The sequence below is a fragment of the Platalea leucorodia genome (genome assembly GCF_965183815.1).
Source record: "Platalea leucorodia genome assembly, chromosome: 1".
Classification (NCBI taxonomy): domain Eukaryota; kingdom Metazoa; phylum Chordata; class Aves; order Pelecaniformes; family Threskiornithidae; genus Platalea; species Platalea leucorodia.
The window spans coordinates 25,526,168-25,538,737 of NC_138823.1; the positions used below are offsets into that span (position 1 = coordinate 25,526,168).

The 12,570-nt window shown below is 44.6% G+C and overlaps 1 protein-coding gene across 3 annotated transcripts in view; it reads right to left on the minus strand.

The window, feature by feature from the left end:
- Positions 1 to 2,092, minus strand: part of CPQ (carboxypeptidase Q) — a 164,172-nt gene extending 162,080 nt beyond the window's left edge. The window contains exon 1 of one of the 3 annotated variants that reach the window (XM_082310230.1): positions 2,044 to 2,092. The gene's annotated coding sequence lies outside the window, so the exon portion shown is untranslated. The remainder of the gene's footprint in view (positions 1 to 2,043) is intronic. The other 2 variants (XM_082310231.1, XM_082310232.1) reach the window with 2 other exon arrangements.
- Positions 2,093 to 12,570: the final 10,478 nt, after the last annotated feature.

Genomic DNA, 12,570 nt, shown 5'->3' on the forward strand with positions numbered 1-12,570 from the left:
CTAAAGCTGCAGTGGCTCTGATCCAAGTTTATCTGCACAGACTTCATCTGGCAGACTGAAGTTTTGGTAAAGCAAAACTGATTGCAAGGCACAACTGATAGATGCAATCCAAGATAGAGTGGATATGTCTAAAGAAATTAGTCAAAATTTACAAGGAAACAAGGGATGTAAGAACTCTCACGGATATGGCAGGCTTTGTAGGGTTTCTTTGGAAAAAGAAGTGTTTGGCGTTTTATTCCAAATAATAATCTAACAGAGGGAGCACCAGACAAGACTGGAAGGTGATTTTATGGAGTGATAGTAGGTAAGCATGAGAAAGACTTTTAATACAAGCTTTCATTCTCACAGAAAAATAACCAGAGCAAAATCAAGGCCAACTTTTGTCACCCTAGCTTAAATCTTAAGAATTTCCCAAGCTAAAATAGAGAGATACATTCTAAACAGACAGAGATGTAAGCAGTCCTTCCATTCCCATACAGGGAATCTGTTCTACAGTCATACCAAGGATTGCTTTACAAGAAGAAACACCCACACGGTGCCCTTTCATCGATAGATTACAACACTCTTACAGTCTTTTGATACAAAAGGGCAAGCAGATGTGGAACAATCTCCAGAAACAGTAAAAATTAATCTGATTTTGAACAGAGTAAAAAACACAGACAGGCAAAATTTTAAAAATTAAGGCTTACAAAACAAGAAATTAGTATTTCAGGTGTCGCATGTGCATGGCCCTCTCTGAGCAGGTGCTCATGCAGCACTCGGGAAAGTCAGGTCCCAAAAATTCTGCAGGTTGAAGGAAGCAACAAGTAATCAACAAGCAAACAGAAACCCAGTGCTTTTATTTTGAATTTTCTCTTCAGTAGTTCTGAGCAGACTTGTAACTTGTCAGACATAACCACTAGATTCAAAAGGCTGCTCCGCATCTAATGCTTCCTTAGTAAAATCTGATTCAGCTTGCAGAACTTACAATTTTTTCATGTTTTTTTTTTTATATCCCACTTTTCTCTCCCTCATATATATTTTAGTACTTCTATAAAATACGTATATGCATATACACATATATAAAAATTGTATATACATATATAAAAATGCCTCTCTCCTTACATACTTTTTCCTTTTGCATCCATTTGAAAAAGGTAGTCTTTGAAGAACAAAGTCCTGTCAAAGCAAATCTAATGGGAACTAGTTGCTAGAATCTCCTACTCAGAAGCACTAAACCACTTTACATGCTGGGACCTCTTCACTATAAAGTGTGCCGTAAAGTGTAATTAAGTATCTAATGTACCCCTCTGGGTAACCATTAACCCATACATCGTGGGGTTTATTCGTTTGCAGTGGCATTGCTTTCAGAGTGACACTGTTCGCAGTGACTGCTGTCAACTCTGCCGGCTCCAGGCCAACAGCAGAGCACCATGCCTCGCCTAACGATACCACGCGTCCCCCAAGCACGTGCATGAGAGCCAACTACAACTTAGCATCGATATTTGGGTTTAAATTAAGAGGAACGAGAGGGTAAGAAGGCATTTCTTGTCACGCCATGCAGCGTCCGTGTTCCTGAAGGGCGACCAAGCTGGCGTCTGTCCCCCTGCAGAGAAGGGCAGGAGGACGGGTGCGAGGTGGGCCCGACACCCTGCTGCCAGGCCGGGGGGCTCCGGCCCACCGACCCAGGGCAGGGCTGGCCCGGCAGCGCCCGAGGCTGCGGCCCAGCGGCTGAAGGCCCCACGTCGGCGGGGACCCCAGCACACGCGGGCTTCAACGCAAGCCCTCGGCAAGAGAAGGAGACGGGGCTGAGCCCCGCCGAGGCGCCGGTGATGGCGGCCTGCGTGCCCCTCCTCGCCCCCAGCCAGGCGGCGGAGCCGGAGCCGAGCCCCCCGCCAGAAGCGCGGCCCCAGGAGAGCGCTGCAGCCCGGCGGAGGGGCGCCGCCAGCCCCGCTCCCGCAGGCGGCCACGGCCGAGCGCTTCCCGGGCCGGGCCCCGGCCCCCTGCGAGGAGGAGAAAGAGAAGAGGAGGATGAGGAGGGGAGCAGAGGAAGCACGCACGCACCTTCCCCGGGCCGAGCAGGCCGCCGCGGCGCCACCACCGCCTCCGCCCGGCCGGCTGGGGACGGGGCGGGAGGAGGAGCCGCCGCGACGGCTGGAAGGGGGCGGGCCGCGCCCGGGCCCGGCCGGTGCCGGTTGCGCCGAAGCCGCCTGAGGGCCCGGCCCGGCGCTGCGGTGCCGGCGACGCCGGGCGTCGCCCCCCTTGGCGGCGGGTCGGGCCGTGGCGCCTCGTAGGCCCCTCTGAGGCGAGGTGAGGCGCCCCCAGCCCGGGCGCCCCCGGCCTCTCGGGGAGGAGGCCTAAAAACTGCCACCCATGCCCCATCCCCAGCCCTTCCCCGGGAGAAACCCGCTGGGTGCGAGGGGGCTGCCTGCTGCACGGCACCGCGTCTTTGTGGGGCGGGCGGCCGTGTTAGTGGTGTGAGGGCGCACAGCAGACGGACGAAGCAGCGGCCTTCTCCTGGGTGCTTCAGAGCACGGCAATACCGTGTCCTTCATCGATGGTTTCCAGCGTGCTCAGAGCCATCGATGCCTTGACACTGCTGGGAACCGAGGCAGGGCCACCACTCCTCACATGGCAGCCTCCTGCACAAGTAACATTGCACTCATTTCAATAAGGCGTGTTTATAAAAACACTTAGGTAAATGAGTGCAATTTCTTCTGTAGATAAGATCTTAAAATACAAACATGAGTCTTAATCTGCAAACACTTGAATTGAAGCTCTCAGCTGGTTCTATTTAAGTCAATGGGACTACCCAGGTGCTTACAGGTGAGTGTTTTTAGGATCAAAGCTCTTGGTGCATTTCCAAAAAGCCACTGTAGCAGGAAGACAGTGAAGAATTTTCCTCTAATATTGAACACAGTATTCCAATATTCACGAACTTTCTGCCTAAGTGAAATGGCTAATACTAATGAGCTTCATGGGCGTGTATCTTGAGGAGGGATTTGAAACACACGTTATAAGATAATGGCTGTCACTGGCAACCTGACTCCTCCACCCATTTATTTGAAGTGACTCGTTTGTATTTTTTCACTTGGATTTTTCAGTGCACAATCTGGATGGTACATTTTTACAGCTGGGGCTGTGTCCTTTGCTATACGGATCACAGAGCACGTACCAGTGGGATGCAACAATTAGTTTCTCTCAAACTGCCGCAGTCCTTGAGAGCCCTGTTCCATTGAGGGTGATGAAATAACTGCTTAAATAAAAAATGCTACACAAGTAAATTTTTAGTAGAGATCTACCTGTCTCTTTCCTGTGCCTCCTGTGTATTCTTTACATATTGTGCCCTATAAGCTGTAAGTGTCCGTCTGGGACTGTATCTCTGGGAAGAGATTATACACGGCGATTGAGTAGTTCTAAATGTGTCACTGTAGGTCATGCAAGAAAATACTCCATCCTCAGAGGTTGGCTGTTGCACCCACAACGTCTTGAACTTAACCACCAATGTGTGGCTTTCCTTTTTGCTTCCAACAAGAGGCAGAACATAGGACAGGTCTGCATGAAGGAGCTCATGTGAAACTGCACTTGTAGTATTCAAATTTAGGATTTGGGTTGATTTCTGAGAGGAATTCCTTCTCTTTTCATTTGCTCCCTTTACAATTAAATCACCTGGTTTCCCATTATTTTTTCCTGAATTAGCTTCCTTTAGTAATCCTTCCACAGTCAAGGAATCAGAAGGATGAATGATAATAAGCCATCTTTTTCTCCCCATCCCCAAATAGTCAGAAGGATGGAGAAATCTCGGCATGGCTGTCATTAATCCTAGGTCACAAGGAAGAGAAGAGCAGGCTGCTCATGTCTTCTGTTGTCCTTGCCTGAGAAGCAATACGTAGGAGCAAATAAAGAGACGTAACAACAAAACCTAGAGCTCCACCCTGCAAACCTCTTCAGCCAGCAACACGTACAAATCTGTTTATGGGTTTGAAACACATCAATACCCACTTAGCCTCAGGAAAGGTATTTCCGTCACACCCATCTCATACATTATTTTCTCATATTTTGCATTATGCACTAAATGCATAGTTTTGTTTTCCTTTAGTTTGCAGCTTCAGGACTTTCAGATTGCTGTTCTTCCCTCCTTGGGATTGTAACTGTACATCAGGGAGAGGCTGGAGATAAGGAGACCTGTGCTCAGTTTTCCAGACTTCATAAGCTACACTGGGCAAAATCATAGCCCCCCCCTCCAGAAATCACCTGTGTGATCCATCTTGCATACTTCTGAACTCATTAAGACTATTCAGGTGCTTGAAGGTCCCCATATCGATGTATCTTTACAAGACTGCTAGGAACAGTGTCAGAGTCAAGAACTTAGTATTCAGGAAAGGATAGATCTGAATGTCAAAAATAATCAGAATTATCTGATTGTAACTTGGTGCTTCAGGGAGTAAGCCAGTATCTTAACTCCTAGAAAGGGGAATGAAATCTAATGTGAGGACAGATCTCGCTTCTTACTGCTGGATTTTTTCACCTTCTGTTATACAGTGCCCGAGGCAGCTGGTGGAGTCTGATGTTAGGCACAGGATACTGCCTGAATGGATCCTGAATCCCTTTCTGATATGATGATCGCTTGGTACCGTGCTTTTCCCTGCACAAAATGGGGATGACGCTATTTCGCTGTGCTTTGGTTTTCCAGTCCATTTACGCTGTATGGTTTTTGGAGCAAGGACTGCTTCCGTGGAGTTCCAAACTTTATTGAAGTCTCTAAAATGTGACTGTATTAAAATAAGAAGAAGAAATCACAAGCATATTTGCATACTAATTACTATGCAAAGTGAGGAGGGTGAGGGAAGAAAGTACGAGATTCCTTTGAAAAGCTGCCAACGCAGGTCCAAACACAAAAGGGGTTTGAAGTGGGAGCACGCTGTACCAGCCTGAAGGAATTACCAATATACCAGCTACCCTTGTTTAGAAGCATGCTCTTAATTTTCATTTTATGACATTTATTTACTTTACCAAAGCATTTTCCATTTTTTTGTCTCCCAAAAGCCTCTTCTAGGTCCATATTGTATTTCAGTAGCACTAGAAGGTGTTTTCTTCATTTAAAGTTTTTCTTTGTTGCTTTGCACTGTAGGCAGGTAAATATGGACTGCTAATTAATGCAAACTTCAGCTTTTATTTCTTCTTCTTTTTCAGTTAAAGGAGCTGAAAAGAAATATTCCTAAGTTTCCAAGAAGCACTGTTTTTCAGTTCTTCCTAGGAAGAAGTGTTCAAGCCTGACCCTGACTTGTGCGTCTTCCCATTTATGCAGCCTGGAAGCAAATAAATATCTCCTAATAGTGCATAGAATGGAGAAAAAGGTAGGGACATTGTGAAAGAAACCCAGCAGGCACCTCATGGCAGCTATTCTTCTCTACAGTTCTGCTAGCTTTTCTGCTGCTGTGTCAGAGACTCGTGTTTTCAGGTATCAAGAGCAGCATCAGCCGAGAGCAGAACGTCTGCCAGCAGTGGGTTGATAGGGCGCGCTTGCTTGGGACACATCTTAGCTGGGGCCTGCCCAGTGCTATACAGGTTTACTGTCAGAAGTCGGCATTAGTTGCCCCAAGTTTCTATGCATTCTCATACTAAGTTGATGTAAGCCAAGAAAATTCAGCCTCTCCTACTGAAGTGAAATCTCCTCTCTGAACAACACAAGCCAACATACAGCTACTAGCAAAATGCCACTGTGTACATGCTCCAAGAACGCAGCGATGTCGGCAGCTGCAAGCCCAGGGTCCTTACGCAGTGCGCAGCAGCCCTTCTGGTGCTACAACCTCTTGCAGTGAGGGCATGCAGCACCTCAAAAAAGCAGTAATGAACACACATGCTCCAGGGACATAAAAATGTCAGCAACTCATGACCCCACAAAATTCTGGCAGCAAAACTAGTAAAACATAGCCTGGCAGTGTAATTTCTCCTGCAGATTACTACAAGCTTACTTACAGGGGCAATGGCTTTGCCATGCCACGGAGAGGTTTTTGTTAAACATTGGTGGAAAGCGTTCCCACTTGAATCTCCTTATAAACTGTGTGACTTGTGCTGCCATGGGTAGAGAGCAGAGCATGGGCACCTGATGTAAAACCAGAGGTGAAGGAGCCCTCTCTGTGCAGTCCTATGGATCTCCAGTCTTCAGGTAGCAATTGGTCCACCAATATACATGAGTCCTCCTCCACTCCTGTGTTTACAAAGCAAAGGCATTTGGATGCCTAACGTCAATTATCATATATTTGCATTAAAAATACATTAAATACTGCTCTAAATAACTTTGCTTATGATGAAGGAATTAAACTATAAATAGTTTCCCTCAGCAACGCTTTCTACTACAGCTAGGTACCTTTATTCATCTCAATATTTTTGTAAGGATAAAATCCAGGTTCAACTTACTCAAAATCCAACTTATTCAACACATATTTGTCCCAAACAAGTTTAAATCCATAGATATTTTTAAAAATGCAGATAAAATACATCTTTTATTTCTGGATATATAGACGTAAAGGGAACCCTCTACCCTGCCATATACCAAAGCAGCCCTGTTTCCATAACACATCTACTGTAATGGCGAGTTCCGAGTTCCAGGGACATCCAGTGCAACCCCACCGCCCTGCTTGAAAACACAGTTACTCCCTGGGCACTGCTTGGGCCTGGGTTAAACTGTGTTGAGCACGTTACAGACTGTCTTCATACAGGATGAGCCAATAAAATACCCATCTAACAGAGGCAGATGGGAGGCAGCGCAGGAGTGTGGCTTCTCTGGGTAATGATGCTTCAGCCAGCCATTGTACTCGGAAGGGCAGTGTTCTTGGAGCGGCAGATACTAGACAGATGGACAAAAACTGAGTGCCAAAATAGCTTGTTACTATCTGAACAGGCCCAAAAATGAGAGGTGGTTTATTTTGTGATGGGTTTTGAATGCAAACAGATGCAACTCCCCACTCAGTGTGTGAACGCATGCTTTGAGACCCAGCTTCACCAATATCTCATTCTACGTTTAACTACAAGACTCTGAACAGGCTGCTCAAGTCAAGCAGAGAAAATATAGCATTAAACATTCAAACTTCAAAAAAAAGTGATTCTGCAAGAGAGTCAATGTGTTACTATCAAAACTAACTAAAGTTTTGGAGTTCTCTTCTGATCCTCTATGGTATGTTTTAGAAGATGACATGATTCTTACTCAAATTTGCAAGGTCTGTCTGATCATAGTTTGAAAGCTTTGATACACATGGTGAAAAGTGAAAAGCTGATATACCAAGAGCTTGTGTAAAAGAATATATTGCTTATTTAAGGCCAAGTACAGTACTTCTTAGAACCTAGGAGAGCCAGAGCTGAACAAGTCTATGAAGTTTCAGAATCTGCATTAAAAGTCCCAACAGGAAAGGCTGAAGTAAAATCCCACTTAGCTTTTAGTGGTTGAATGTATGTTATAAAAAGCACAGACAGCAGAGAAAAATTGATGATTTCTACTGCCAGAGCTGTTACAAAAATCAGACCATGAATTGGGAGAAGTCACATGGCTGAGCACCCGTAACCAGTTTTTCATATGATAAAAGAAAACTTTAGACTCCTTGACAGCCCTTTTGTAGGTATAAAATCCTCTTTTTTTATTTTCAGGCTTTTTTTTTATAAAACCACTTAGAAGCTGAAAAAGCAAGAAAGCTTGTACTCTTCCAACCTATGGGAAAAAAAGAAGAAAGATTGAGACCTACTGGTTTAACAGACGTTGTGATTGGAATTGCTCAGTTCAGTTCGGTAACTAGCAAAAATGATTTTGCCTAATAAATAAGTTACTTCCAATAATTACATATGCTTTAAAGTCAAAATGTTTTTGCTAACCTTTGTTCTGATGTGCTTAATATACTTTATAAGAAGTGCCAATTTTATGCATTCTTAATGAAATCTCAATTTCCATTGAAAAGCAAGTTGAAACAAATAAAAGCTATAAACTGAATCAGCTGGTAAATAAACATTTATTTACCATTTTTAACATAACAGAATGGAAAAACTAGAATATAAAAATGGAACTTAAGCTTTGTAACGGCATAAATATGTAAATAGTGTGTATTCCTGCAGAGCAAAAAGAAGTACAAAATTTACTGTAACGATTAAATTAAATTACAAGTTAACAAGTCGTCTTGTTTACCAACCAATGAGAACCAATTTTCTTTAGGAAAATAGCTGAGCACATGCAAAACAAGGTGAAAGCTGATGATTTAAAGAAAGGTTTCTTGCTGATGCTTTGATTGTAGTCAGTAATCTAAGATGACTGATTCTCAGGGAAGGCTTTCCTACGGGATGCAGCTCGGATAATGAAGATTTACTAGAACTGTTCCCGAAGCCTTGCCTCACCAGCACGAAGGTGGCACAGCCGCTAGCCTGGCAGCGAGGCATCAGGTCAAGGCAGGGTCCTTCCTTCGAGCGTTTTGGTCTGAGCAGGAGTTAAGCTGTGCCCTCAGCCATCTGGGACTCAGCCCCAGAAGCTGTTCCTTCCCAAGAGGAGGTTTTTCCCCCAGTCAGCATTAACTCAGCTGGCACTGCGGGCTGGTCCAAGAGGAAGCACATGCTCCACTTCTCATCCTTTCACAAGAGACTCTTCTGTTAGCTCTGCGGTAACCAAAATTATAGGGATGAATGATGAAAACTGAACTTTGGACTGTTTTACATTCTTTCAGTACTGTTTAGCGTGATGGTTGTTGACTTGTCCCCTGCCGCTATATTTAGAAAGGGGAGTAGGAGGGAGATGAGCGTTAGTATTATGGGTTATGACACAAAAACATCAAAAAGTAAGTCTGTTCCCATTTCTCTTTGGTATCGTCTGGGGAGCTGCAGTGTTTAGAGAAAGCTCCTGTTCCACCACAGGAGCTCAGAAAAATGGGCACCAAACTTTGCTTAGAGTCTCGGACTACGTATGGCCATACAAGGTGGGTGGGTAACTAGGACACAGAACTTTTTCTTCCACCGAGCTTAGTTTCCCACCACTCGATAAGCTTCCAGTAGCTTGTCTGGCGGAATTATTGTTCCTTATATGTCAGCGCTTGGTTCATTTTAGGACTAAAAATAGAAAAAAATCAGAAGCTTCCTCTGCATTCAACAAATCAACAAAAGATCCATGGGAAAAAAAAAATTGCATAATGCCCCAGAAGAAATCTAAATGAATTAAAGTCACCCCCTACAGAGAACTTGGGCTCTGTTTATTTTCAACAAACTATTACAGGTTTTGCAATATTTTTCTGGAAGTTTTTCACAAGCATTCCTACTTCTTCTCACTCTGGGCTGGGGCTAAACTGCCAGGCTGGAGGAATTCTTTGGACCTAACCTTCAGCCATGAGACATAGTGGCCCGCAGCCCCAGCCCAACTAGAGCACGGTTTTTAAGCTGCAACGCGAATTAAAAAACTCGAGAGCCCTGCAGACTACGCCATAAACACATTTGATATAGAAGGAGTTAGGGGTAGTGAAAGCTTGACATCTCCCAAGCATGGCGAAGAAATGGAAAGTTGCTTCAATATGCAACAGCACATCTCAACTGCAAAGCCCCGGTTGCACGTCTCATCCATTTCTTCCCACCTCCCACGGACAAAAGACAACCCAGACCTTTCCAAGTGCAATGCAGCACCCTAATTCTTGGCTCCTGCCACCCTCCCAGCACCTCCTGTGTTTAGCAGAAGGTGCCCGGGGTCAACCTTGTAGATCCTCCACCCATTTTGCTGTAGCAGTCCCTCTGCAAAGCCGGGGGATGAGCAGCCAGCAGAAGCTGTGACTGGCAACACGTGCAACAGGCAGCATGGATCTCCAACATGTTGGGAAGCTGTGTGCAACCAAGAGCGTCTCTCAGGGTATGACACCAACATCTGCCCACTTTTCTGCCTACAGAGTCTCTGTGTTCAGAGCAAATTCAGTGTGACGGCAACAACTCAAGAAAACAAAATGCCTTGTAACTTCCAGTGGAAAACATGGGCTGTCAGGACAGTTTCTCTTCCTTCCTTCTTTCCACTCACCCCAAATGAATGTCTGTAGTTCCACATGGGCCCTGTCCCGCCTGTCTCCCCCCCGCCCCCCATCCCCGCAAGAAACTAAGCTCAGATACTGCAAACACACAGAGGGTTTTTCAGATTTCAACCCACGCAAGCAGCTACTCTGCACATCCGATGCACATGTGAAATTGGTTCACAGCGATCAGGGCAGGAGCTCACGTTTCCATTTGTAGCTCTACTGAGCTTAAGTTTTATCATTTGTTTGTTTTCAAAGCAAAAAATATACAACTTACTTTACTTCACAGGGGAAGAAATCTCGGCAAAGCATCTTTTCCACTGGCAGGGTTGGGTTACGGCTCCTCCGCTCCCACCCACACAGCTGAACCCAGCGCCTGGTCAGCCCAAGAGGCAGGAGGAAATGAGATGCACATGTCAGCGTCCCCCTCCCCGCTCCAGTTCCTTAGCAAAACCGCTCTTCTGCTCCAGCCACGACCCATCCCAGGACCAAAAAGTGTGCCAGGGAGGGGGATACTTGCTGTACCTTTTCTCAGACAAACCGTACAGCAAAGTCGCGCTTCCTCAATCTGCAGAAAGTTTTGGAAAGGCAATGCTCTAAAAGTTCACAGCATGGAGTTTTCACAGCAAGGTTCAGAGCTCTGTCATACACAGGCAAGAGCTTAAATGTAACAAAACTAATATTAAAGCTCATTAAAAACAGACAATATTGCAAATTCTTTAACGGAATTTATGCCAGTCTGATTAAGCAAGTGCTAAGTAACAAATATAACTGATAACAAGTTTAAAAAAACTTGCTATATTATTTCCATCTGTAAGAATAGTTTCCTTAGAGATCTTTTTCCCTTCAGATTCCTTTTCCCCTTCTCCTTGTTTGCTTATTTGAACAAAGAATGTAATACTAACCATGCTATCATCATTTCCCTCACATCAATAGTTTTTGTTTAATGTTTATCTGGATACTTCTTCCCTTACAAAAGTTTCCTGTATTCCGTAGGTTGCTTAAAAATAGTATCTGTCATTTAAGACTGCACTCCACCATCATTTCAATACACAGCTCCAAAGGAAAAAAAGAGCAACAACTAGCCAAAGTTACAAATATGCTATTCTCTTGTTAGGAGATACAGGAGAACAATTTTGGTTTTAATTTAGCCTGTTTCAGTGAAGTGCAGGGCTCAAAGTGAAGAAAAAACTAGCAACGCAGCCCGTAAACATGAGCTACAATTCACTTTCAAAGCTGGCAAGCAGAGGAACGAGGAACTCAACTTCTGAAGTTATTTTTCCACGAATAAAGGAAAGGCGAGAGACTTCTTTTAACATAAAAGAAGCTTTACCTTACTTGCTTTACCTTACTTGAATCAGGCTTCGTTTGCAAAGAATGTAAGAGGAAAGAACCATTTATAACCCAGAGTAAATCAAAGCAAAATGGCATTTTGATAAACACTAGAGCCTATCAATCACAAGGAGGCGCCGGATCAAGTTGCTGAGGAATTTCAGAGCTGCTACAGCAGCTCCAGCGGAGAAGAGCCAAGGGTCTTTAGGAAAAGCCGTCCCAGAGGTAGAGATGCCGCTGCTAGCTGCGGGCCTGTGGCGCAGCATCCCCAGCCTGGCACCGGGACTCCCAGCTGCCCAGCAACATCCACGAGCAGCCAGAGTATTGCTAGAAACACATCCAGGAAGGGGAGAACAAAAGGGAAGCAAAACCAAAGACCAACTCGTGCTAGGAAGGCTCAGCGTAAGAGACGTGCATTCAGCTGCCCGTTTCTTCTGAGCAGCGTTGCTGGAAGCTGGGTGTCTGCATCAGCCTGGTTTTCAGACTGATGAAAACTGAACCGATGTTTATAATCGAGGTGATAGCTCCGTTAGACTTTTTCCCTGTTAGTATGGTTTGGCACTGAGAAGAGAAAGGCAAAGAGATGGCGAGATGATAAATGCTACTATCATGCCTACTGCATGTTAAAGAAGTTTCAGGTTTTTGTTTGGCAGGGTGGGAGGACTGCGATACTTTAGTCTGTGTACATAGCTGAAGCGTTAAACTTCTTCTGCATATAACAGAGTGGATAATGGATATGCAGGGGAAAAAAAGGGCGAGTGGTGAAATAGAGCTGAACCTTTACCATTGCTTCTGCTTGTAAGCAGATGCAGGAGGACCCCGACAAGCATATTTGGCAGCCTGCATAATTACAAGAGATGGCTATGTTGGATGAAGTGTCCTGTGCATTAGGTAGACAGGCAGAGTCTAACGTTTATAAATAAAAACAGCTTCTTAATATCTATTTGCTTAGGAAGAAGGAGGAGACAATTTATCTGGTGTTTAATATTTATAGCTATACTTACAGCGATAATCATTGCACCCTTAAAGAAAATTCAGATCTACTACCTTAAGCAAAGTGGGCTTCAAAAAACTGGATGTCAGACTATACAAATAAAGTATTAGTTTAGGCATGGTAGACTTTATTTTGGCACTTTAACAAATGCTTTATTTTACAGCAGTGGCACAGCATTTGCCAGAAATTTTCTTTTCTTGGCACAGTTATTTCAAGCAGTTATTTTACTAATTGAATTTCACTAAA